Source organism: Camelus ferus, chromosome 6, assembly GCF_009834535.1.
Source record: "Camelus ferus isolate YT-003-E chromosome 6, BCGSAC_Cfer_1.0, whole genome shotgun sequence".
NCBI lineage: Eukaryota > Metazoa > Chordata > Mammalia > Artiodactyla > Camelidae > Camelus > Camelus ferus.
The window spans coordinates 45,787,419-45,810,866 of NC_045701.1; the positions used below are offsets into that span (position 1 = coordinate 45,787,419).

Sequence of the window (23,448 nt, forward strand, 5' to 3'; positions counted from 1 at the left end):
TTTTGGCTATTGTAAATAGTGCTGCTATGAACATTGGGGTGCAGGTGTCATCCGGAAGTAGATTTCCTTCTGGATACAAGCCCAGGAGTGGGATTCCTGGGTCATATGGTAAGTCTATTCCTAGTCTTTTGAGGAATCTCCACACTGTTTTCCATAGTGGCTGCACCCAAACTGCATTCCCACCAGCAGTGTAGGAGGGTTCCCCTTTCTCCACAGCCTCTCCAGCATTTGTCATTTGTGGACTTTTGAATGATGGCCGTTCTGACTGGTGTGAGGTGATACCTCATTGTAGTTTTGATTTGCATTTCTCTGATAATTAGTGATATTGAGCATTTTTTCATGTGCTTTTTGATCATTTGTATGTCTTCCTTGGAGAATTGCTTGTTTAGGTCTTCTGCCCATTTTTGGATTGGGTTGTTAATTTTTTTCTTATTGAGTCATATGAGCTGCTTATATATTCTGGAGATCAAGCCTTTGTGGGTTTCACTTGCAAAAATTTTCTCCCATTCCGTAGGTTTTCTCCGTGTTTTACTTCTGGTTTCCTTTGCTGTGCAGAAGCTTGTAAGTTTCATTAGGTCCCATTTGTTTATTCTTGCTTTTATTTCTTCTAGGAGAAGATTTTTGAAATGTATGTCAGATAATGTTTTGCCTATGTTTTCCTCTAGGAGGTTTATTGTATCTTGTCTTATATTTAAGTCTTTAATCCATTTTGAGTTGATTTTTGTATATGGTGTAAGGGAGTGTTCTAGCTTCATTGTTTTACATGCTGCTGTCCAGTTTTCCCAACACCATTTGCTGAAGAGACTGTCTTTATTCCAATGTATATTCTTGCCTCCTTTGTCAAAGATGAGTTGACCAAAAGTTTGTGGGTTCATTTCTGGGCTCTCTATTCTGTTCCATTGGTCTATATGTCTGTTTTGGTACCAATACCATGCTGTCTTGATGACTGTAGCTCTATAGTATTGTCTGAAGTCTGGGAGAGTTATTCCTCCAGCCTCTTTCTTTCTCTTCAGTAATGCTTTGGCTATTCTAGGTCTTTGATGGTTCCATATGAATTTTATTATGATTTTTTCTAGTTCTGTGAAATATGTCCTGGGTAATTGGATAGGGATTGCATTAAATCTGTAGATTGCCTTGGGCAGTGTGACCATTTTAACAACATTGATTCTTCCAATCCAAGAGCATGGAATATCTTTCCATTTTTTAAAGTCTTCTTTAATTTCCTTCATCAATGGTTTATAGTTTTCTGTGTATAATTCTTTCACCTCCTTGGTTAGATTTATTCCCAGATATTTTATTACTTTGGGTGCTATTTTAAATGGATTGTTTCTTTACTTTCTTCTTCTGTTGATTTATCGTTAGTGTAAAGAAATGCAACTGATTTTTGAACGTTAATTTTGTAACCTGCTACCTTGCTGAATTCTTCAATCAGCTCTAGTAGCTTTTGTGTGGACCTTTTAGGGTTTTCTATATATAGTAACATGTCATCAGCATATAATGACACTTTTACCTCTTCTTTTCCAATTTGGATCCCTTTTATTTCTTTCTCTTGCCTGACTGCTGTGGCTAGGACTTCCAGGACTATGTTGAATAGGAGTGGTGATAGTGGGCATCCTTGTCTTGTTCCAGATTTTAGTGGGAAGCTTTTGAGTTTTTCACTGTTGAGTACTATGCTGGCTGTAGGTTTGTCATATATAGCTTTTATGATGTTGAGATATATTCCCTCTATACCCACTTTGGCGAGAGTTTTTATCATAAATGGGTGTTGAATTTTATCAAATGCTTTTTCTGCATCGATTGAGATAATCATGTGGTTTTTGTCCTTTCTCTTGTTGATGTGATGTATTACATTGATTGATTTGCATATGTTGAACCAGCCTTGTGTCCCTGGGATGAACCCCACTTGGTCATGATGTATAATCTTCTGATGCTGCGTAATTTTACTGGTGTTAAGAAAATCAAATCATTTTGTTCTCTGCATGCCTGACATCCTCCAGAGTAGCTTGGCTGTTATGGGGGAAAAGTACCCTTTTTAAAATAAACAGTCTGACCCAGGAGGAGTTGTTGATTATTGACTGCTCTAGGACACGTTTAAAAATGTTTTCGACCATTCCCAGTCATATTTAAGGGATCCCTCAACACAAAAGAATTACAAAAACTTTGTTAAACATGCAAGGTATTCCCTCCTCAAATAAAATTTTAAAAAGACTGAAAGTATTGATTTGCTTTGTCAAGCAATTCTCAAATTTGGGGTCTCAGGACCCCATTATACTCTTGAAAATTATTGAGGACTCCAAAGGGATTTGTTTGTGTGAGTTATATCTATTGATATTTACCATATTAAAATTAAAATTGATAACTTAAAATATATCTAATGTTTATTTAAATAATGCGTATTTTAAAATATTTTTAAATAAAATATAGCTATATTTTTTAGGAAAGTCCAGAAAAGTAAGGCTTAAAACATGAGCTCTTGCTAAGATGTTTGATAAAGCTTCCTTTGGATGTCTTACTTTTGATGCTCTGAGAATTTAGTTTGTACAAACTCTCCTCAGTTGCTTCTAAAAATAATTTATGTTAGAAATATTTTCTTGTAGTCTTGTTTCTTTCATCATGTTGTACTGTCAAATGGTACTGTGGTTAATTATATCTTTGGGTTCTCTGTATCTTTGTTGGACTATGAACTCAGAGAGGTTAGGAACTTAGCATGGAGCAGAGCATATAGTGCCCCCTCGGTGTGTTGCTTGACTGATACATCTAGGCCTGTTAAGGCAGTCACCAAAGACTAGCCCCACTGTTTCCGACTTGTGGGCTCATCATTCATTTTGATCATTCGTAGTCCTCCTCTCTGCCTCGTTAAATACTCAGTTCAGGATCTCTCCTTCACCCCTTCCCCATATGAATCCTGGATACTTTGAAAATTATTGAGGATATGAAGAGTAGTGTTTTGGGATGTTTCAAGCTGTAAAGCTCTAACTTTGAGCCGTGCTCTCTTGGACAAGTCACTGGCATCATTGGGATCTAATTCCTTCACCTTTCTTGAATCTAAATCCAGCTAGAACACATTATAATCTCTTAATCTTTTGCGTTATTATATTTATCACACCATATAATAATTTCCAACTTTATTGTGTTTCCTATTTTTATAGGGAAAAAAGTCTTCAGCCCTAAAGAACAGTTTCTGATTGGTTAATCAGCAGGCATTTACATTTATAAGTTGTTTTCAAAATTGACACAGTGCTATTGCATCTATTAAGAAAGAATATGCATCACATCACAACAGAGTGTTTTGTTTTCAAAGCCTCAGTGCCAGAAGCAGAAGTAATCTGGAAAGCAAGAAAATATGTATCAGCACTTCAGAAAGTGGTAGAAAAATGCTAAAGAATCACATCATTTAAAAAAGAACTTTTGTCTAGAAGGGAAGAGGGCAAGCCACCTACAGCTTGACCAGGTGAAACAGAAAGGTGTGACAATTATGACAGGGTCTGTATGACAGACCTGTGCCAGGTAGACAGGGTAGGGAATATCCTGGCATTTGAAGAGGTTAAAACTTCTTCAGTTTAGGTCCATCAGCAGCTTTGGTAGCCAGAATGGTCTTTCTGAAGCCCAAGCTAAGCTATTTCCTGGTATGTGTCTTTTGGCTGGAAAATTCCTTGGAATAATCCTTTTTAATACCTTCCTATGGTTTACAGGAAGGCTTAAAAGGATTCTATCAGACTTTCCAATCAGGGATGAAACATTTGAAGTGCACTGTCTGGTTTAGGTAATGCATTGGCAGCAGCTGTTTTATTTAAAAGAAAAATCCATCAATTAGCAAGTGAACATGACAGCTAGAGTGACAGTGTTTCTCTGTGTTCAAAAGAGGTAGCTAAAGAAAAGGGAACACTGGGTATCTAAAGAGGAAAAATCACCCCTGGGGAAGGAAAAAAGAGCCCCCCTGAGAATGCAAAAAGCTCACAAATAGATCTGTCAGATTCTTTCAGACTTTGATGAAAGACACAGTGCTTAATATTAGGAAGAGTCTGGGCCAAAACAGTTCTTCACCTTAGATGAATTCTAAGCCCAGCTAAAGAGAGAGATTACCACAAAGGGAAAAATGAGCCAAGATTTGGAGATCAGTGCAAGGAAGAATAATTTCACCTGCTCTATATTTTGCTTAGGATAAGACTTACCTATCTCAAAATCAGTGTTAAAACAGTAAAAACTAGGCACTGAGAAATTTTTGTGTTGTACATCTGTGTAGGCACACTATTGAATGCCAATTCATCTTAGCAAGACCAGCATGAATGTTCATGTATTTGTTTTCAGAAGATTTTTCCCCAGATTTTAATATAGCTTAACAAATATTCACTATGTGCCTCCTGGGTACAGCAATATGTAGGTGCTACTGGCCATGCAGTAATAAAGGACAAAGAACTTGCCTTTATAGTTCTAGTCAAGTAGGGCATGTATGTGCATGTATTCAAGTAGGTAACATTTTTATTCCTTGAGCTTTGTATTTTTATAATCAGTAGACTGCTAACCAGACAATTAATTGAAATAGAAACATTACAAATTAATTCCCTAGTCTCTCTTACCATCTTAATATTTCAGAAACATACCATATTATTAAGCATTTGCTTGGTGATTACCTACTTTTAAATAGAACAATGATGAAAAGAGTTTTTGAATATTGAAAAAATAAAAGAGTGTCACTTCTGAGGCAAGGTCATAATAGCCATTGTAGCTTTTGCCCTGATCTCTTTTGGCCCCCACTGGTTCTGGAGAAAGCCAGTTGCTATTTTGTGTTAAACCATAAAGCACCTGATCAGAAAGGTCCACATGCCAGTAACTAAGGTCCCTTGAGGACAGCCAGCATCAACTCACCAGCCATTCTAGTGAACCATCTTGGAAATGGATCCTCCAGCCCTAATCAGACCTTTACGTGACTGTAGTCCAGGCTAATATCCTGACTACAACCTGTTGAAAGCAAGACACCAGACCCCAAATGGAGTCACTTGTGTTAAGTCCCACATCAGCAAACTGAGAATTAATTACTGTTTGGCTCTCTCTCAAACAGAATCTTAAACCAGTCAATCAGGAACCACCTGATAAGCATTAGTTAGATAATCTGCCTGAAGGACCTCTGCCGTCCCCTAAAAGGAAAGCAACCTTGCTATAACTAACCTGACTTTTGGCCTGGTGTAACTTCCTTGTGCCTGCTCCCTTCTGTCTGTAAAAGTCTTTCATTTTGTACAGCTCCTTGGAGCTCCTTTCCATCTGCTAGATTGTATGCTGCCCAATTTGAATTGGTTTTTTTGTTCATATAAAAATCTTAAAATTTTCAACATGTCTCAGTTTATCGTTTGACCTTGCTGGTGTCAGAGGAGAGACTTGCAGACCCCTGATGAGCCCCAGGAGGCAGTGAGTAACCAGGTAGGGGTACCACTTGAACCCCTTGAGCTGACTGCTTTGTGTTGCCTTTGGAGGTCATGGGTTAAATCCTCCTAGGATTCTAGCTTCTGCGTTAGGAGCTTTCAGACTTTGAGCCTGTCTTTATCTGAATGGGGTCTGGAAATCAGCAGGAGTCAGAATGAGTCCAGCTTAGAAACTGGACTATGTTTGTAGTCAGACTGGGTCCAACTTGGAGATCAGATAGGGACTGGAAAAAGCCTAAATCCAAGGTCAGACTGGGTTCAAATCAGAAACCAAACTGGGACTGGAGTTGAAGTGAATCCTATTTAGAAACTAGACAGGATTCAGGGTTGATCTCGGTCCGACTTAAACTGGGATGTGTCTAGAGTGAAGCTTCAGGTGAAGAAAATTATAAAGGCTGAACAAGCAGGTTATCCATACCAAAAATAATCTTGAGTTATGGTGGCCACAACAGACAGTGTTTAACCTAGATAAGTTTATGCGTTTACGATGTGCCTCAGAGAAAAAAGGATCTGAGCTAAGCATTCACTGAGGGGGAATTATTTTTTCTTTCCTGAAGTTTCTCTTGATCAGAATGAGACCTGCTAGGACACTCCATTCTCTGTGGAATCTGCACATGGGATCCTGGGAAAACTGGCAGAAGCAAGCAAAGGGTGAGAATTCTTATTAAAATCAGGTCTTCTGGATCTTTATCTGTAGTTGCTGGTCAAGAGAGGAAGGTAAAATTTTATGTGGCCTCTTTCTTTCTGAGTTCAGATTGGTTGGCAAAAAACATTTGTAAGAATTAGATCTTTGAGTTGTGACTTTTGAATTTGCTCTCAGGCACCCACCCATTTGTTGTCAGTCTTTTCTCTCCCAGGCATAGCTACGCCCTCCTGTTTGTATTATTTTGTGTCCTGAGAACTTGGCTTGACAACTGGCAGGTTTGGGACCCCTAAAATATAGCCAGACAGAAATGTGGGGTCCACTCCAGTGGAGACCCACCTCTCAGGAGAATTGTCCAAGTCCTTCTTTATTTTCATTTTCTTTGGGATTGTCTCTGGATCCTGGGAAGGTAGTATCCTCTACACCTTCTTTGGGGATGCCTTTTGTATCTCAGGTGTTGTTTAATACTGCCTGGAATATTTACTGCTTTTCCCAGATGAGCCTGACAAGGTATTTGTAAGGAGATGGATACATAGGTAGGTAGAAAGGTAGATACTTTTTAAAGTAGCTCTATAACCAGAAGTTGGCTAAATTAGAAGCTGATATTCAGAACCTGACAGGAACTATTTTTAGGCCTTCTCCCCTAAGCTAAAGTGAAACTATACACCCAGAGGGAAAGAAAAACGTTCTGAAGCCTTTGTGGAAAGATTTCCTAAAACAAACCAAAGACACGCAGCTGTAAGTCGGTAACACAGGACTATCTTGATTTCTGTCTTAGGTGAAGATCTCCCTGATATGAACATGCACACTGAGGATAATGTAGTCAGAAGGGTGTGTCAGCCTCTTGATATCATTCAGTTTACAACCTACTTTTTTGAGGAATTAAAAACAACTGTACCTGTCTTACAAACAGAAATGTGGCCCTAGAAACAATGCAGAGCCCACCTGTCCTTTTGGGCTGATTCCCCAGACTTCCCCTGCTCATCTCAAAAAGCTCCTTTCTGTCTGCTAGATTGAGTGCTGCCCAGTATGAGTCAATTTTTCTTCAAACAAACTCTCAAAAATTTTAATATTTTATCTTTTAACAAACCTTGTAAGAGAACCTGTTCCAGAAACACAGCTTGCTTCTCTATGCATTGAACTCAGTTGCTTCTAATCAGGTGGAAATCTTGATGCTGCAAATATTCAGCCTTTTCCTTTGGCTCAGCAGTGGCAAGTGGACCTTCTTGACAATCTTTTTAATTAGCTAGCAAAAGTGTTACTGTCAGGTGTAATTTTTCCCCAAATATTACTTTTAAAGGCTAATTGTTAAGCTAATATTAATTCATTATCAGCAAAACACTTAAGATATATTTTGTTTTTATCCATTCTTTGCTCAAAATGCAAGGCATGATAGAATAATATATAGCCTTATTATAAAAGTTTTGAAAGAGTATATCTGACCATAATAAAAAACATCAAAAACAGGTTAGAGTTGACTTGAAACAAATAGACTGCCAGATATTTCTCCAGTGCAAATGGTTTTATGTGGGATCCACAGAGAATTGTAATTCCAGGTCTGCAACCATGGTGAGCCACATGACAGTTCCCCCAGGGCAAGAGAAGGACAATGATTTTATAGAGAAGAAAAGGAAGTTCAGAGGGTTATAGGAAACAAAGAATCCATGGTGTTACATTGACTAAGTCCTCCCAGGAAAAAGAGGAGTCTTTCTTCTTCCTGTTGAGTTATGTGATAGTCACAGAGCATGAGCGTTCTCCTGCTGGTCTCCCAACTCTATTTAATTCAGATTTCTATTTACTAATTTTTTTCATTGGAGACACACAAATATACTTTTAACATGGCAGAATATATTATGTTTGGAGAAAATATGTAAACATGTTTTATTTCCAAAGGGTCAGTATTCCCCTTTTCTTAGGAAATGGTTTCTATATTCTAAATGTAGTAAGACAATTGAGATCAATAATGCCATTTTTATATTCTTGTAAGTTTATCCCAATTTTGACCTTCGGAAGCTTGACATCTTCCAATCTAATCTTAATATTTATGCAACATGTCTATAAGCCAAAATATAAATTTATATTTAATTTATAAATGTATCAATTATTTCAAAATCAAATATTGGTCACTATTGTTTCTTCTGTTTAAAGTATTTAATTACTTATTCCTTTATATTATTTGAAAACATTTTTTTGTACGTAGCTTTTATCTTACTCATGTGTGTTGTATGTTCCCAAAGACTAAGGAGATTTTGAAATTTCACTTTCTACTCTGAGCTATGTAGGTGCTTAGAAGTGGCAGAGTGTTTTTAGTTTATATTATGCCTAAGTAATTTTTAGTATTTTCTTCCTCTCAGTATATTTTAGTAAATACAGTGTATTTTAATTGGTATAAACATAAGTAACAATCCCAACAATAATAAAAAATATGTGAAGCAGTAGTAAAGACTTAACATATAAAATTAACCAACTGCACAGACATTCTATTAGCTTGTGGCTACAAGGGCTAAATCAAATCGAAAACTAAGGCAGTTACCTGTAGATTTGCCTACAAGCCCTCTTAAAGTATTTATTAGTTGAAGGTAACATTCCTTTTTTATTCAAATTTTCCAGATGTTTGCTTAATTCCTTCACTTTAGTTTGCATGTGTAGACATGGCCTTAATCCCTGATGTTGTATGGTGAAAACATAATTTAGTTCCACTGAAGCTAATGAAGTGAGAGTGTAATGCTCTATTATTGTCCAAAAGTTCCATTTATGTGCATCGTGCTCCAGTCCAAAAAATAAATCTTGCAGTTCAAATTGCCATATGCTCAGAATTTTAGCACAGGTGAGCACAGTAAGACCAGCTGCTGCTGCTCTAAATAATGATATCATGTAACAAGAGAAAGTATCTTTTGAAAGTGAATATATGTTACTCTTTCAGATTAGAAACAAAGACATTTGGAAAAAGTGAGGATAGGAAGAAGTTCACTGTTAGCGTAGCCTTTACACTGTTTCAAATACACACTTCTCTAAGTTTAGAAAAACACTGGCTTTCTGGCTTTTGTTTTTAGTTGGTTTGGCTTTCAAAAATGACTTTTATTTTTAATAAACTATATATTACATTATATGTATATATATAATTTTAAAATAAAAGTAACACTGCTAACTGAGGTTACAAGTACATCCATGGGAATAAAAAAATTAGAAAAGAAATAGTTTCTAGTACATACAGAAATTCAGTATATGTTAAAGTTAGCAACTCAAATCACTGGGACAAAGATGGGTGTTTTAATAAATAGTATTGGGGCAACCGGGTAGGCATTTTGAAAAAAGATAAAGTTCCATGCTTCATACCGTGCACAAGAATAAATTTCATACTTATTACAAATCTAAGTATTTTTAAAAATCTGTACAGCTACTATAAAACATAGATAAATGCTTCTTGTTTTTTTTTAATTGAAGTATAGTCAGTCTACAATATTGTATCAATTTCTGGTGTACAACATAATGTTCCAGTCATACATATATGCACATATATTCCTTTTCATATTCTTTTTCATTTTGAGTTACTACAAGATATTGAATATCCTGTGCTTCTTTACATATGACTCAAATCCAAAGATTGTGAGAACTGCTGATAAATTTGATGACATAAAAAATGCATGGCAGAGCAACTATAATAACAAAACCATCATAAACAGGCAAAAGTAGCTGATAAACTGAGGAAATATTTGTAACATATAGCACAGAAAGAGAACAAACATCACTAACATATAAAGAACTCTTAAAACTGATGAACAAAGGATCAAAAAACAGAGGAAAATGAGCAAAACACATGAAAATACAACTCAATGAAAGCTATAAAAGCAATCGATGATATGACAGAATTTTCAAACTCGTTCACGATGAGATAAATACATATCAAACAAAACTGAAACACCATTTCTTGCCAACTAAATAGTGGAAAACTTAAAATTATGAGAATGCATTGTGTTCAGGAAATACTGTTTCATAAATTGCTTGTTAGAGTACAAAACAGTACAATCCTTCTGATGGGAATTTGGCAGTAGCTGAAAAACCTGCATGTGCACTGACAGAGCAATTCTCCCTATAAGAATCTGCCATGATGCTGCCTCTCCCACAATATGAAAAAAAAATGTGCTCAATGAAAGGTTACTTATTTTAGCATTTGAGGGATTTCAAATAATTGACCTAAATGCTCATATATTGGATAGTGTTTTAATAAATTATGACATATTTACACAGTAGATTACTATGCAACTGTTCAAAAGAATGAGGAAGATCTTTATGAACTGATATGGAGTAATTTCCAGGATATGAAGCTATGTCAAAAACAGCAAGGGTATATATAGAATGCTACTTTTCTTACATGAAAAAGGGATATAAAAATTGAGCACAAGGCTCATTTGTTACAAATATAATAATGTATTACAAATAAATGTTATACACACTGAAGGGATTGGTGAAGAAAAGAAGAAAGTTAAGAAATGTTGGAAAGCAGTATTTTGACTGTAAACTGTAAGACTAAAGATAAAGATAACTATAAAATATCATGGTCTAATTATTAAATTTATTTTTCATAGAGGTATGGGCTAGCAGTTCTAAAACTATTTTCTTTGTATATTAGGATTGAAGAAATACATAAACATGTTATAAATAATGAGAACCATGTTTCTTACTGTCACAGAAAAAGTAACAGATAAGGAAAGGGGGAGGCTGAAATGAACCCTGCGATGTTAGGTTGTAATTGGAGATATTCACAGAAATACAAGCTTTGTCTATCTGTCTTTCTATCTTCCTGTCTGCTTGTCTATCTATCAATCATCTACAGATGGATTGAGATATAAATGTAGATGTGTGTATATATATATATATGTGTATATATATATATATGCACGTTTTAATGTAGTATACACATATTTCCTAGTTCTGTCCACTGAGGGGCCCTAGAAGGCATGAAAACCCAGTAGCAATGAATACACAGAATGCCCAGTGCTGTTCTCAAAGAAAAGAAACGAGTCTGTGGAGAAAATACTTGACTCCAGGACAAGGTCATATATATATAGGATAAGATTAAAATATTTTATAGTTCCAGGAAGTACCTATATGATGTAAAAATGATGAAGGCATGTCTAAAGGACATTGGACCAATACAAAGGAGCTACAGATGACCAAAGCTAGGATAATTTCAACCACGAAATAAATAGTGTTAGAGTTGAAATGGAACCCACAGAATATAGTGATTGTAAGTCCAAATTGATATTAACAAGTGGAATCAGTCATTCAATCAATTGTAGAGCATGCACAACTTTTTATTACAATAAAATTCCAATTAATAAATGTATAAATAATTAAAAATAGAAAACCAGAGCTAGGCAAACATCACAGGAATAATTTGTTGGGGGCAAATCAGTCATTGCATGATAAAATTAGTTGGCAAGAATATGAGAAACAAGACATTTACACAGTATCATTGAAACGTCTCACAAGGTAATTATTAAATACAAAGAGGAAACAATAACTTTTGGGGAAGTTTTGCAGACAACACCTTAACCAAGTGCTCAAATTTGACATTAGCAATACTAGAACATATCAGTATCATGTATTTATGCACAGAGAAGGGTATATTATTACCTCCAGAGTTCTTGCCAAAATGAACAGTCCCTTTCTAATCACCAGGAAACATCACCCAAATCAAAATAGAGGGACATTCTATAAAACAGCTAACCAGTTCTCTTCAAACTGTCAAGGCCATGAAAGAAAAGGAAAGATTATAAAATGTTTCCTAAGGGAGATACTGCATACCTATCTACTTTTTAAATCTCAATGTTTTATTGCTATTACATCTTCTTCTGTTCTCTTTGTCCTCGTTAGTTAATGCCTTATTTTGAACACATCACTTCCACTTTTGTAGTTTCAAGAGAAAGTTGGAGCTTATCATTTAATGGTTTATCAGGGACATTTAAAAGTGAATCTGGCATTTATAGTTACTGCTGTATATGGTGGTGAAGAATACAATGGCTTCCAGAACAATTTGGTGCCAGTGCCTTGATTTTCGCTGAGGTATCACCATCATTGCTTTTGCACTATAAATGCAAATATGACACAATAAGAAAGGCACAAAAATGTGAGAAAACAGGGAGAGAGTTCCTGAAAATGGGTCTCAGGGATCCCAGTGTCCTCAAAACTTTAAGAAAACATGTTCTAAAGTATATATTTTCAGATAAAAATGTTAAAATAATTTCTAGAGGATGGACTGAAAGAGGAAAGTTAAGAAAGAAGATCTGATGTGAAAGAACAAATGCTGAGGAAATATAATTTTAACAATTAAAGTGAATAAAAATAAACATTGAAGGTAGAAAACAAACGGGAATACAATTCTGCTTTCCTTTAAAAATGATTCCATTGTCAATGTCTTTTCTACCCTCATAGCCTTAGCCTTGACATAGAATTTTATCCTATTTCATTTTATTGTATTATTATAATAGCCTCTTCTTTATTTCCTTCCTTTTTTCAGTGACTCACCTCTGGACTATATGTTGCAGTAATTCTTTATTTTCCACCCACCATTTCACTTGCTATTCAATTTGAGAACTCTTATTAGAATTCCTATTGGAGTTTTAGGCCCTGAGTTCTATATTCTTTTCTTATTTTTCATGCATCTATGTCTTTTTCCGATTGCTCTATCATCTCAAATAGTATACTTTGGCTTGATATCCCTGCTCAAAAATTTGAACTAAATGTCAATAGAAACATCATCATCAAGTTTCATTGAATGATCCTAAAGCAGTACTGAAAAGATGTATAGCGTTAAACAATACTAAGCCAGAAAAAATAATTTACTTAAAAGTTTTTCCTTAAGAATTTAGAAAAAGAAGACTAAAAATAAATTCAAAATAAACTAGATGAAAGAAAATGATAAGAGTAAAAGTTAATGAACTAAGAAATGGACAGAGAAAATTAGTAAAAAATTAGTAAAAGTAAAAACTATTTCTATTCAAGAAAAAAGAAATGATCAAAATTATTATTAGGAATGAAAGGGGTATTTCTTCATAGGTTCTTCATATAGTAAAAGAATAAGAGACTTCTTTGAATATAATAATGTCAATTAATTACAGTACTAGCAGAATAACAAAGAAATTATATAATAATTTTCATATGTATGTAGAAAAACACTTGATAAAGTTAACATCCTTTTATGATTAAAACCTCTCAACAAATTAAAAAATATAACCTGATAAAGGATTTTTTCAAAAACCTGTAGCTAGGCAAATAGTGGTGAAAAACTGAGTAATTTCTTTGTAAGTTAGAAAATGAGGCAAGTGTGATCTTTCTTTCAATTTTTATTCAATCTTCCTTGTAATTTAAGTCCTAACAAGTTTAATAAGGTAAGAAAATAAAAGAAAATGTGTACATATTAAAACTCTTTGAGGACATGATCTTGAGCATAGAAAATCCTAATGAATCTACAATAAGCTACTTAGAACTTAGAGCTAGTAAGTGACTTTAGTAAGTCTGCATGATAAATATCAATATTCCAAAATTAATTGCATTTCTATATATGACTGCACTCTAACTGATATATTCCTGCTTCCATATACTATTGTACTATCAATGAGCAATTGAATGTGAGACTTAAAAATATTATTTACAATAGCATGAAATACTTAAGAAAAATTTAGCACAATCTTTACAAGACCTTTTGCAGAAAAAATACAAAACATTGCTGAAAGAAGTAAAGAATATACCAATATATCAAAAGAAATACAATGATCATGAATTGGAAGACTAAATGTTGCTAAGATGTTGGTTCTCCTTAAATTGATCCATAGATCAGTATTTTTAGAGGAAATTGACAAGCTGATTTTAAAACTTAGGTGGCAATGCAGGTAACATTGAATAACCAAAAAAATTTGAGAAAAGAACAAAGAGGTTTAAACTACATGATTTCAAGACTTCTATAAGGCTAAAATAATACATTTTGGCAGTGCTATAAACACAGACATATAGAACAATGGAACGAAAAAAAGAGTTCAGAAGTAGGTCTCCACATATATTCTCAATTGAACTTTGACAAAGTTATCAAAGGAATTAAGTATGGAAACAGTAGTCTTTTAAAAAATTGTGCTGGAACATCTGGAAGCCGATATGTGAGAAACAAGCCTCAACTTAGACTTCACACCATATACAAAAATTAATTTAAAGTGGATTATACATGTAATCATAAAGCCAACATCTAAATCTCATAAAAGAGAACATATGTGACTTTATGACAAAGATTTCATAAATAGGATGCAAAAAAACACTAATTATAAAAGAGAAAAGTTATGTTGAACTCTATCAAGCTAAAATTATTTTGTGTGAAAGATAGCCTTAGTATGAAAATGCATATAAATTTTGTATTTCATAGTTTCATACATGGTTTTACATGATTAACATTCATTATATAATATTCATCTTATAATTATTTTATATTTAATATTCATTTCCCTTTAATATTTATTATATATATCAGATATATCAAAACATTTCCATTCAGATATAATAAGAATTCTTACAACTCAGTAAGAGTTAAGATCTAATTAAAAATGGATAAAAGGTTGTACACATACTTCATAAGAAAAGATATAAAAATGGACATTGAACACATACAAGGCAAATAACTTCATTAATCTTTAGAGAAATGCAAATTAAAACTAAAATAAAATACTTCTACACATTCACTAGATTCCCTAAAATTAAAAAGGACCAATGATAGCAAGTGTTGTTAAGGCTATGGAGCAACTGGGACTCATACATATTTTGTAAAAACATTTTGCTAGTTACTTATATAATTTAATGTGAACTTACCATGACTCGATAATTCCATCCCTAAGAGAAATAAATATCTAAGACAAGTAAGTATTCGTCCAGAAAATGTCTTGCAAAATAGATTCTCTTCATTCCTTGCCAGTGGCATTGGTTTTGCTTCCCATGCTGTGATTAATTTGTTTTCATTTTTACATTTTGGAAGGAGCATTCAACATGTTCAATTAGTCATCTTGAACTAGAATTACTACTTGGTAACCATACTTTCTTTAACAATATAACTTAAATGTTTTTACCTCCATTTATATTCTCCTCTGCATTATTTAAATAGCTGTATGTCATCACATTTTATCAATGTATCTGCATAATGACTTAACTAATACCTTTCCATCTTTCCTGTCACAAAATCCTTGATGTAGAATTACCTTATGCATTTTTAACATTAAGTCCTGCAACTCTAAGAAATACTGAGAAATCATTTTTTAACCATCCATATGCATTTGTTTCATGTTATTTGTCTTCATTCAAAGTTCTGAAATTTAGACACATTGGTTGTAGATTATATACTCAATTCTCTATCTTTTTGCAAAAACACTTGATATGCTATACTCAAAACTGTCATTGGTCTAAGCAATAATCAAAATTATTGAAACAAAAGTGGCCAATAAAAGAAAAAATTGAACTCAGTACTTTAATGTATCTGCTTTGAAGTTCCACTTCATGTGTGGCTGGCTAATTTTCACCACAACTCTTTCTCACACTGACTTCCAAGGATATTAGAGTGATGCTTGGAAAACATATTTAAAGGATAAAGTCTTTAAAAAGTAATTTCTATGAGTAAGATGAGCAAAAACTGTAATTCAAGTGGATAGTAAATGAAGTTTTCCTGATTCATGAAACAGAGTTGAAACCCTGACAACTTTCCATATAAAAATCCATAAAAGCATATTACCTATGACTTTCATTATTAAAGTTTGATTATTTTTTCTGGGTTTTCACGAATTATACAAAACCTAGAAACAACTCTTTCTTGCCAGTTTTTAAAATTTGCTTTATTTCCAGTTGTCATAATCCAAATATAATAGTACAATGATTAGTTGAAAAAACTCAATATAATGATGTTCCAGTATCAACGCTGTAAAGTAAAACAAGACCTTGGATTCAGAAATAATATTTCTGAATGGTAAATGTTTGCAATGTTATTTGAGGAATTTGGAAATAACTTTACATGAAAACACCTCTGGCATATAAATTAGAATTAAAACACTTAATATAGCCAAGGACTGATTGATGTCCAAATTAATCAACATTATTATGACCTAAAAAACTTCAAAGACTTCATCCAAAGCAGATACGGAAAAAGTTAAGTTAGTTTGTATTTTGTCCTTAGGCTCTGTCTTCTTTCTGATTACTCTACCCATAAGTGATTTTATCTAGTCTCATGAGTTTAACTGTCACCCCTTTACAGATAACTTTCATCTCAGAGTCCCAAGGTAGAAGACTTGGACCTATGTTTCCATTTGCACAATTTGACAGCAACATACTTTGTTCAAATAGTACTTCAGATCCAACAAACTTGTTCTTTCCCAAGTGTCTCTACGTCAGTCAGCTGTTCTGTTCTTTTATCTTACAGATTTATCAAAAACAATTTAAATCTGTAACTTCTCCAACTTCTTCACATTCAGTCTATAAAAAATTCTGTTTCCAACACAATAGACCCTATACTCATACTTTTTCATCCCTGTGGTCTTTGCCCTAACTTAGACCTTCATCACTTCTACCTGAAATATATTGGAATAGCCTTTTAATAATTTGCCTGTCTTCTTTCTTCCCTCCTTTTCTCCCTCCCTCCTCTGTATTTCTGTATTTTTGCCACTCATCTCTTTGTCACAACTGACCAGAGATTTTAGTCTTAAAACACTAAAAGTGTTAAGGTATTTCTATCCTCAAAAACCTTTAATGTCTTCCCCATTAAAGGCCATGCCTATTTTTCAGAAATGTTTACAGAACAGTATCTCTCATTCCACATACTCTTCTGCTATGTGAACTTGGCTGCTTCCCATCAAGAACCTGTCTCTTTCTTTAGCCACTTGAATCTAGCACGTATTATAGTTTTGATCAAATAAGGTGGACTTGATGCTGCACTGCTTCCTGGTGAAGCCCTTACCTGGCCTGCAATTTTATACTTTCTGATTTTTGAAAACAAGTTGCTATGTAAAAAGTATAAAATATCATGCTTTGTGATGCACAAGACACATGAAGAGAACTTGGAGGAGGGACCCCATGAGAAAGAGAAAGACCATCAAGATTCCAGATGTGTGAGTGAAGAAGATAGTTTAAAACTGCAACCTGCAGCCTGAGCTGCTCCATCTGACCCTGTGTTGATCAGATACGAACAGACAAGCCAAGTCCTTCCCAAATTCCTGACTCACTAAATTGTGAACAGAATAAAATGGTTGGGTTAGAATTTGGCATAATTTCTTTTGCAGCAGTAGCTAACCAAAGCAATAGCAAAGGATTAAACACAGTTTAATATTTTGGCTGTGATCTGACAAATCATGATTTCCAGTCATGGATTTTTACTATATTGAACCTATCACAGTTGTACATGCCAATATTAGTGTATGTGTTATTGCTTCCTTCTACTATGAACTCACATGCTATATATCCTTCAGAAGGGCTGTTACCTTGAGCAAAAACTCTTTGTAGAGCAGGAACTCCAAAGCCTAATCATTCTTTAAGCTACAACTCAAATTTATCATCAAGTTTGTGTAGTGTTACTGGGTCCCTGTAGGGCAAATTGCTCTGGTCTGTGTGTTTATCTGTATACTAGTATTTTCATTTAATATTTATGCCTCTCTTGCTTTTATCTCATTATTTTCCTATATGGTTTTCTCTCCATCCCCCATGTTTGTTAGGTAGGTGAGGCTATAGGGGTAACAACCTACTAAATTTTAGTGACTTAGGCCACAGTCCAGGGGACTATTAGTGAGTGGCTTTGCATCTCAGTGGTGGTGATTTGATCTAGTAAGTCTTTAAAGTCTATCAAGCAGGCTCATTACACCTAGAAGTTCTTCATGTCCTTCACTGGATCTTCTGCATCTGTCCTGTAGATGAGGGAAAAAATAGCAATGAAGGGATTTCATGAGCATTTAGAAACCAGGTCAATAAGTGATGTATGGTGCTTTTACATACATTTCTATGGTTCGAGTAAGTCATGGAGTCCCGTTTCAATGCAAGGTGAGCTACAACTACACAATAAGCAATTTATACATGTCCTCTTAAGGTACTGTGTAGGAATTTCTTGAGGAAAAGTATGGCTTGCTAAAGTGTTGATGGGCCATAGGATATGCTTGTTTAATTTGATCAAGTAGATCCAGATTGCTCTTCCGAATGGCTGCCCAGTGTCCATCAGCAGCAGATCATGATGGTTCCTGTAGTTTTTCCTCCTGCTAACACTAGGTGTTATCTAGTGTTGAACAAATCCAATAGGTATAAAATGATATCCCATTGTTGTTTATTTAACAGTCATTAACCTGCTTTAATTTTGAAATTATTTTCATTTATTATTAGCTATTAAAAAAAAGGAATAATATTCCGACCTTGCCGTTTTGTAACTTTGTACTTTTTCCCACTGAAAATGCTGTATTTCACTTTTGCTTGACTATATATATATATATATATATATACACACACACACACACATATATAACTTTATATATGTATATATATAATAATTTATCCTATTGTCTTCTGTTATTTTGGTAATAATATTTTAACTGAACAGAAGTACTTAAATATGATTAAATCAAGTCTGTCTATTTTTAATGATACATATATTTGAATGTTTAAGAAATTTATAAAGATTCTAGCTATTTCTTGCATTTTCTATAAATACTATAATTTTATATGTCTACTTTTAATGGTTTGTATATTTGAAAATTTGCTAAAAGATTCTGATCCAGATTCTAACTATTTCTGGCATTTTTCTATAAGGATCATAATTTTATCTTTCAGGTTAAGTCTTGGGTCAATCCACAGCACACTCTTGAATGTGGTACTAGATAAGAATTCAGTTTTATCTCCATAAAATGAGTCAGTTTTCCAAATACAATGTCTTCAACAGTCTATACATTCATCATTGAATTGTTGGATCATTTTTATCATATATTAAGGTTCATCTTTCAAGCCTCTATTTGTGCCATTGGATAACTTTTTGTTTGTTCACTGGAAATATACAATGTTTATTACTATGGCTTTGTAGTATATTTTAATGTCTAGTAGAGCAATTCCTTCTTTTATTCCTTTTTAAAAATATTTTCTTAAGGTTAAGTTAGCTATTTGTGGATCTTGATTTTTTAAAATAAATTTTATAGTAAGTTTTTTGAAATCCTTAAAAATATCAAACTACAATATTGAATGGGACTTGCATAATTTGGGGAATAAGAGGCCTCTTCATATTTTTTTCATGATCTTTCATGTCCTTTTAGAGTTTTAAGATCTTTTAAGTTCTCTGTAGCTGGTGTTTTCTGTTTGTTATTTATGGTTTAAAGAGATACTATAAAATTTTTTTAGTTGATTTTATTTCTAGCAACTCTCCAAAATTATTTTGTGAGTAATAGAAAAACTGTTGAATATAGTTTTCTATGAAGATTTTCAAGCCATTGTTAATTTAATGAGTCACTTTATTTTCCAATATTTACACTTTATATATTTTCATTCGTAATAGTGGTACTCAGGGATAATGGTAGTATGCCAAACAGTAGTGATGATTCTGAGTATCTGATATTTTCTACATTTTTGTTTAGTGAATACTCTTAAGTTAACTTTTTTCTATTTTTTAATTTTTAAGACTTTTCATGATAAATATATGTTGGAGCATATAAAATACTTTTTATACTTCTATTGAGTACTCGTAATTTTCACCTTTAACTTATTAATGTAAATTATCAATCGATTGATTATGATTTAGGATGTCTTTGTATTTTAAAGATAAAGCTATTTTATTCTGTTATAATATTTTTGAGAATGTTATTGGATTTAGTCAGATAATATTTAAGATTTTACTTTAATATTTTATTTAATCAATAATTATTTAATTTTATTTTTTATTCATATTTTTGGAATTACAGTTCAAAGGTAAAATGGATCTGTGGTGCTCTTTTCTTTATCTTGTACTTGTCTGGTATTAGTATTAAGATTATACTAGTCTCATAAAGTGAGCTTTGTTTCTTTAACTTTCTTCTATTTTCTCTATAATCTTAATTCTTATCTGAGTCCTTCAAAATAGGCATTATCATTCTCAACTTGTAGTTGATAAAGTTGTGGATCAAAAAGAATTATAATTTTCATAAAGGCCCATAGCAGTACATGAAATTTCAGTCAAGATCTATATGATCTAAAAGTCTAATGAACTTTTCTGTAACTTCCTGTAACTTGTAGATATTCAGTAAATACTTGTGGAAATATACTCAAAGCCCAAAAGAAGTTTTTGAAATAAGGCAGAGAAGAATTTGAAGATACCTAAGAAACAGAATGAGAGAGTGCCCCAGATAAGAAGGGGACTGACTGGGCCTCTAGGAAATGAGAAAAGTTCAAGAGCAGCAAAGCCTTAATTTCAGAAGGCTGACCCCGGTCGGGAGCCACACTGTCTATGTCTGCGTCCTGAGTGTGCCACTTGAAGCCTGGGTGATCCTGATTACAGCATTAGGTTGAGCCATATGGAATTGCTGATGTTTGGATTTTTTTTTAATTTACAAAATAGCAATATCATATGGCTCTACCTAATATTTAATCATCTGTTTTCCTCACTTTCCTCACCTGTACTTACAGGTATATCAATAGAATGCATCTCCTATTTTTTTTTTTTTTAGGAGAATTAAAAACTAGAACTAGAACCAGAGTAAGGATCTAAGGCATAATAGATTATAACAATTATTCCTTATTTGTAAAAGTGTATATCCAAAAGTTTCACCTTTGTGTTTAATTTTTGTATGTCATATGAGATTATAATTTTCAGAAAAGAATGTTGGATGAAGATTCACAATAGTGTAGTGAATTTAATTCAACAGTAAACATTCAGTTTCCAAGCAAGACCGAAATTTTCTTGCAAAATTTTGGGATATGAGGATAGATCATATTTTAAAATTCTCACTTTTATATAGTGAGCTTTTCTACCCATGATGTGTATTGTTTTAATCATCTAGTTCATCATTATGGGTCTAAAAAGACAAAGCATTAATTATATCAGAGTACCAGTTTTGCATATATACTATAAAAGCATTTCCATATTTTATGGCTGAAAATGTTTATTTTTTAATTTAGAAGATTAATGATTTGCAGTTAGATGCAGTAGTGACAAGGCATTCACAGTCCAAACACAATGAGACGGCTGCAGAGGAGATTTATAATGAAGTCAGGCAAACAGCAACAGGCAAAGTCCCAAGGCTGGTTATTTTGTTGACACTGTAGAACCAGATCATAATCACTAAAATTAAGATAGGAGGAATGTCCTAGTCACATCAGAATGTAGGATAAAGAGTATTTATCCTTAGCAGCAACTGGATCAAAATCATACTCCCCTGCAATATCAACCTTAATGGAATAAAATATCCTTGTACATGAATTTTTTTTCACAGATTATTCTCCTCAGCTGTACCCTTTTTCTCTATTCAACATTAGCTAACAAACTTCTAGTAAAAAAAAAAATCAAACTTTCTTATAGATCTGTTTTGTTTTCTTATTTTTCAGAATCTATATACTCTTTATTTTCAAAATCTTCAAACTAATTTTAATATTTAGATAAGTATACTATCCATTCAGTATTTACTTTGGTCTAAGAGTAAGTGACAATCATAGAAGCAGCAAAGTTAGAATCAGAGCCTGATTTAGGTATGTTTTAAGGTATAGAAATGCCCCTGGCCTTTTGTCAGATAGCTTACCGTTTCTGCCACAGAGAACTACTGTATAGCTCAAGTAGGTGGCCACTTGCATGGAGGTCTGCAAGACAGTTTTTTTTTTTCATTGAAGTATAATTGGTTTACAAATTAGCAGATACAAACTGCTATATACAGAACAGGTAAACAACTAGGTCCAACTGGATATAGCTTGGGAAACCATATCCAGTAGCTTGCAAGACAATTTTAAAACATTTTGCCAATTGGCCAAACACAGTGTTTCAATGAAAGAAGTCATTCCTTCTGGATAAAACATTGTCTTCAGAAGTCATCTGTTAAAATCAAAAATGAATATTTTGGAAAGAGAAATGTACTGAACAGAGAACACGGATCCACAGAAGCATAGATGAAGTTACTACACAATGAAGCTTTTACCTGAGGATTTTTCTAGTCATTGTAAGCACAAAGTGAGGTTCTAAAGAATGGGTTGGTGATAGAAACATATGGAAAGGAATTATCTATGTTTATTCAGAGAAGTTTTACAATTATAAGACTTTACAATTATAAGACTTCTCTTGTAACTCCTTCCCAGATGAACTGTATGGTTCTGTTGGTAAGGTCAAATACAGGATGGAGCTGTCAGTCTAAAAACATAAAAGCATTGAATTGGAAGTGGAAATGGAGAGAAATGACCTCATTTGTATACCTTCTAAGGCACTGAACACTTTTCATTTGCAATAGATTCTGGATACTAATTATTAAACATAATATTAATTGATAGTAATTAACAAATATAATAACTAAATCTAATAAATCAATATAATATTAATTATAATATTGAATTAATAATTTAATGTGATTATTAAAATAAAAATAATTTATTGAAATAGAAACCACAATTTAATTATTATAAATAATATAATTATTGAATATAATAATTAAATAGCATTATTACTACAGTGGTTATATTAACTATATATTATTATATATTATAATACTATAATAATTGATAATATTAATTTCAGAATGATAATCAATAAACATAGCAATGATGCCTAGTTTTGCCTCTATTTTTTAAACTTTGGAAAGAAGAAACCAACAGAATTAGAGGAAAAACAAAATAAGTTATAATCTTGTTTCTGCATGTTACTAATCTACTGTATGACTGCTACAATAATAGTAACAAATTTGTAGAATAATTAATTTTGTTGTTCAAACCATGTCTATATAATCTTTGAGAATATATAAATACATCTTGAGATGTATAAAATTCATCGCAGTTTAACACTCCAAATCAATTATTTCTGTGATAAATCATTAGAATAGTATCTGAATATTATTAAACCATTCTTTATTTGATCATGCTGAAATTGAAGTGAGGAACATGATGCTGATCTTGAATTGTATAAAACTGTTAAGCAGTATTACTTACAGAATTCTAAATAAGTATAATCTGAATGTGGCCATATTCCCTTACAGTATCATCTTCAAAGGACAGAATTCATTCTCAGTAGTCCTATTAACCAAAATAAAAACAAATTCAGAAAATTTTCATAACTTTACATTGAGAGAGCCCAGTTTCAGCTTGTTCAATGATAAAACTATAACTTTAAAATTAGGGCATAATGCATTGTAGAAAATATATTGTTTTTAAATATGCATTTTGCTCAATATGTTGCTA

The 23,448-nt window shown here is 33.1% G+C and overlaps 1 long non-coding RNA gene across 1 annotated transcript in view; it reads left to right on the plus strand.

The window, feature by feature from the left end:
- Window positions 1-5,336: 5,336 nt before the first annotated feature.
- The window catches only part of LOC116664254, a 394,516-nt gene continuing 376,404 nt past the window's right edge, over window positions 5,337-23,448 (plus strand). The window contains exon 1 of the long non-coding RNA XR_004320674.1: window positions 5,337-5,415. This is a non-coding gene — a long non-coding RNA (uncharacterized LOC116664254). The remainder of the gene's footprint in view (window positions 5,416-23,448) is intronic.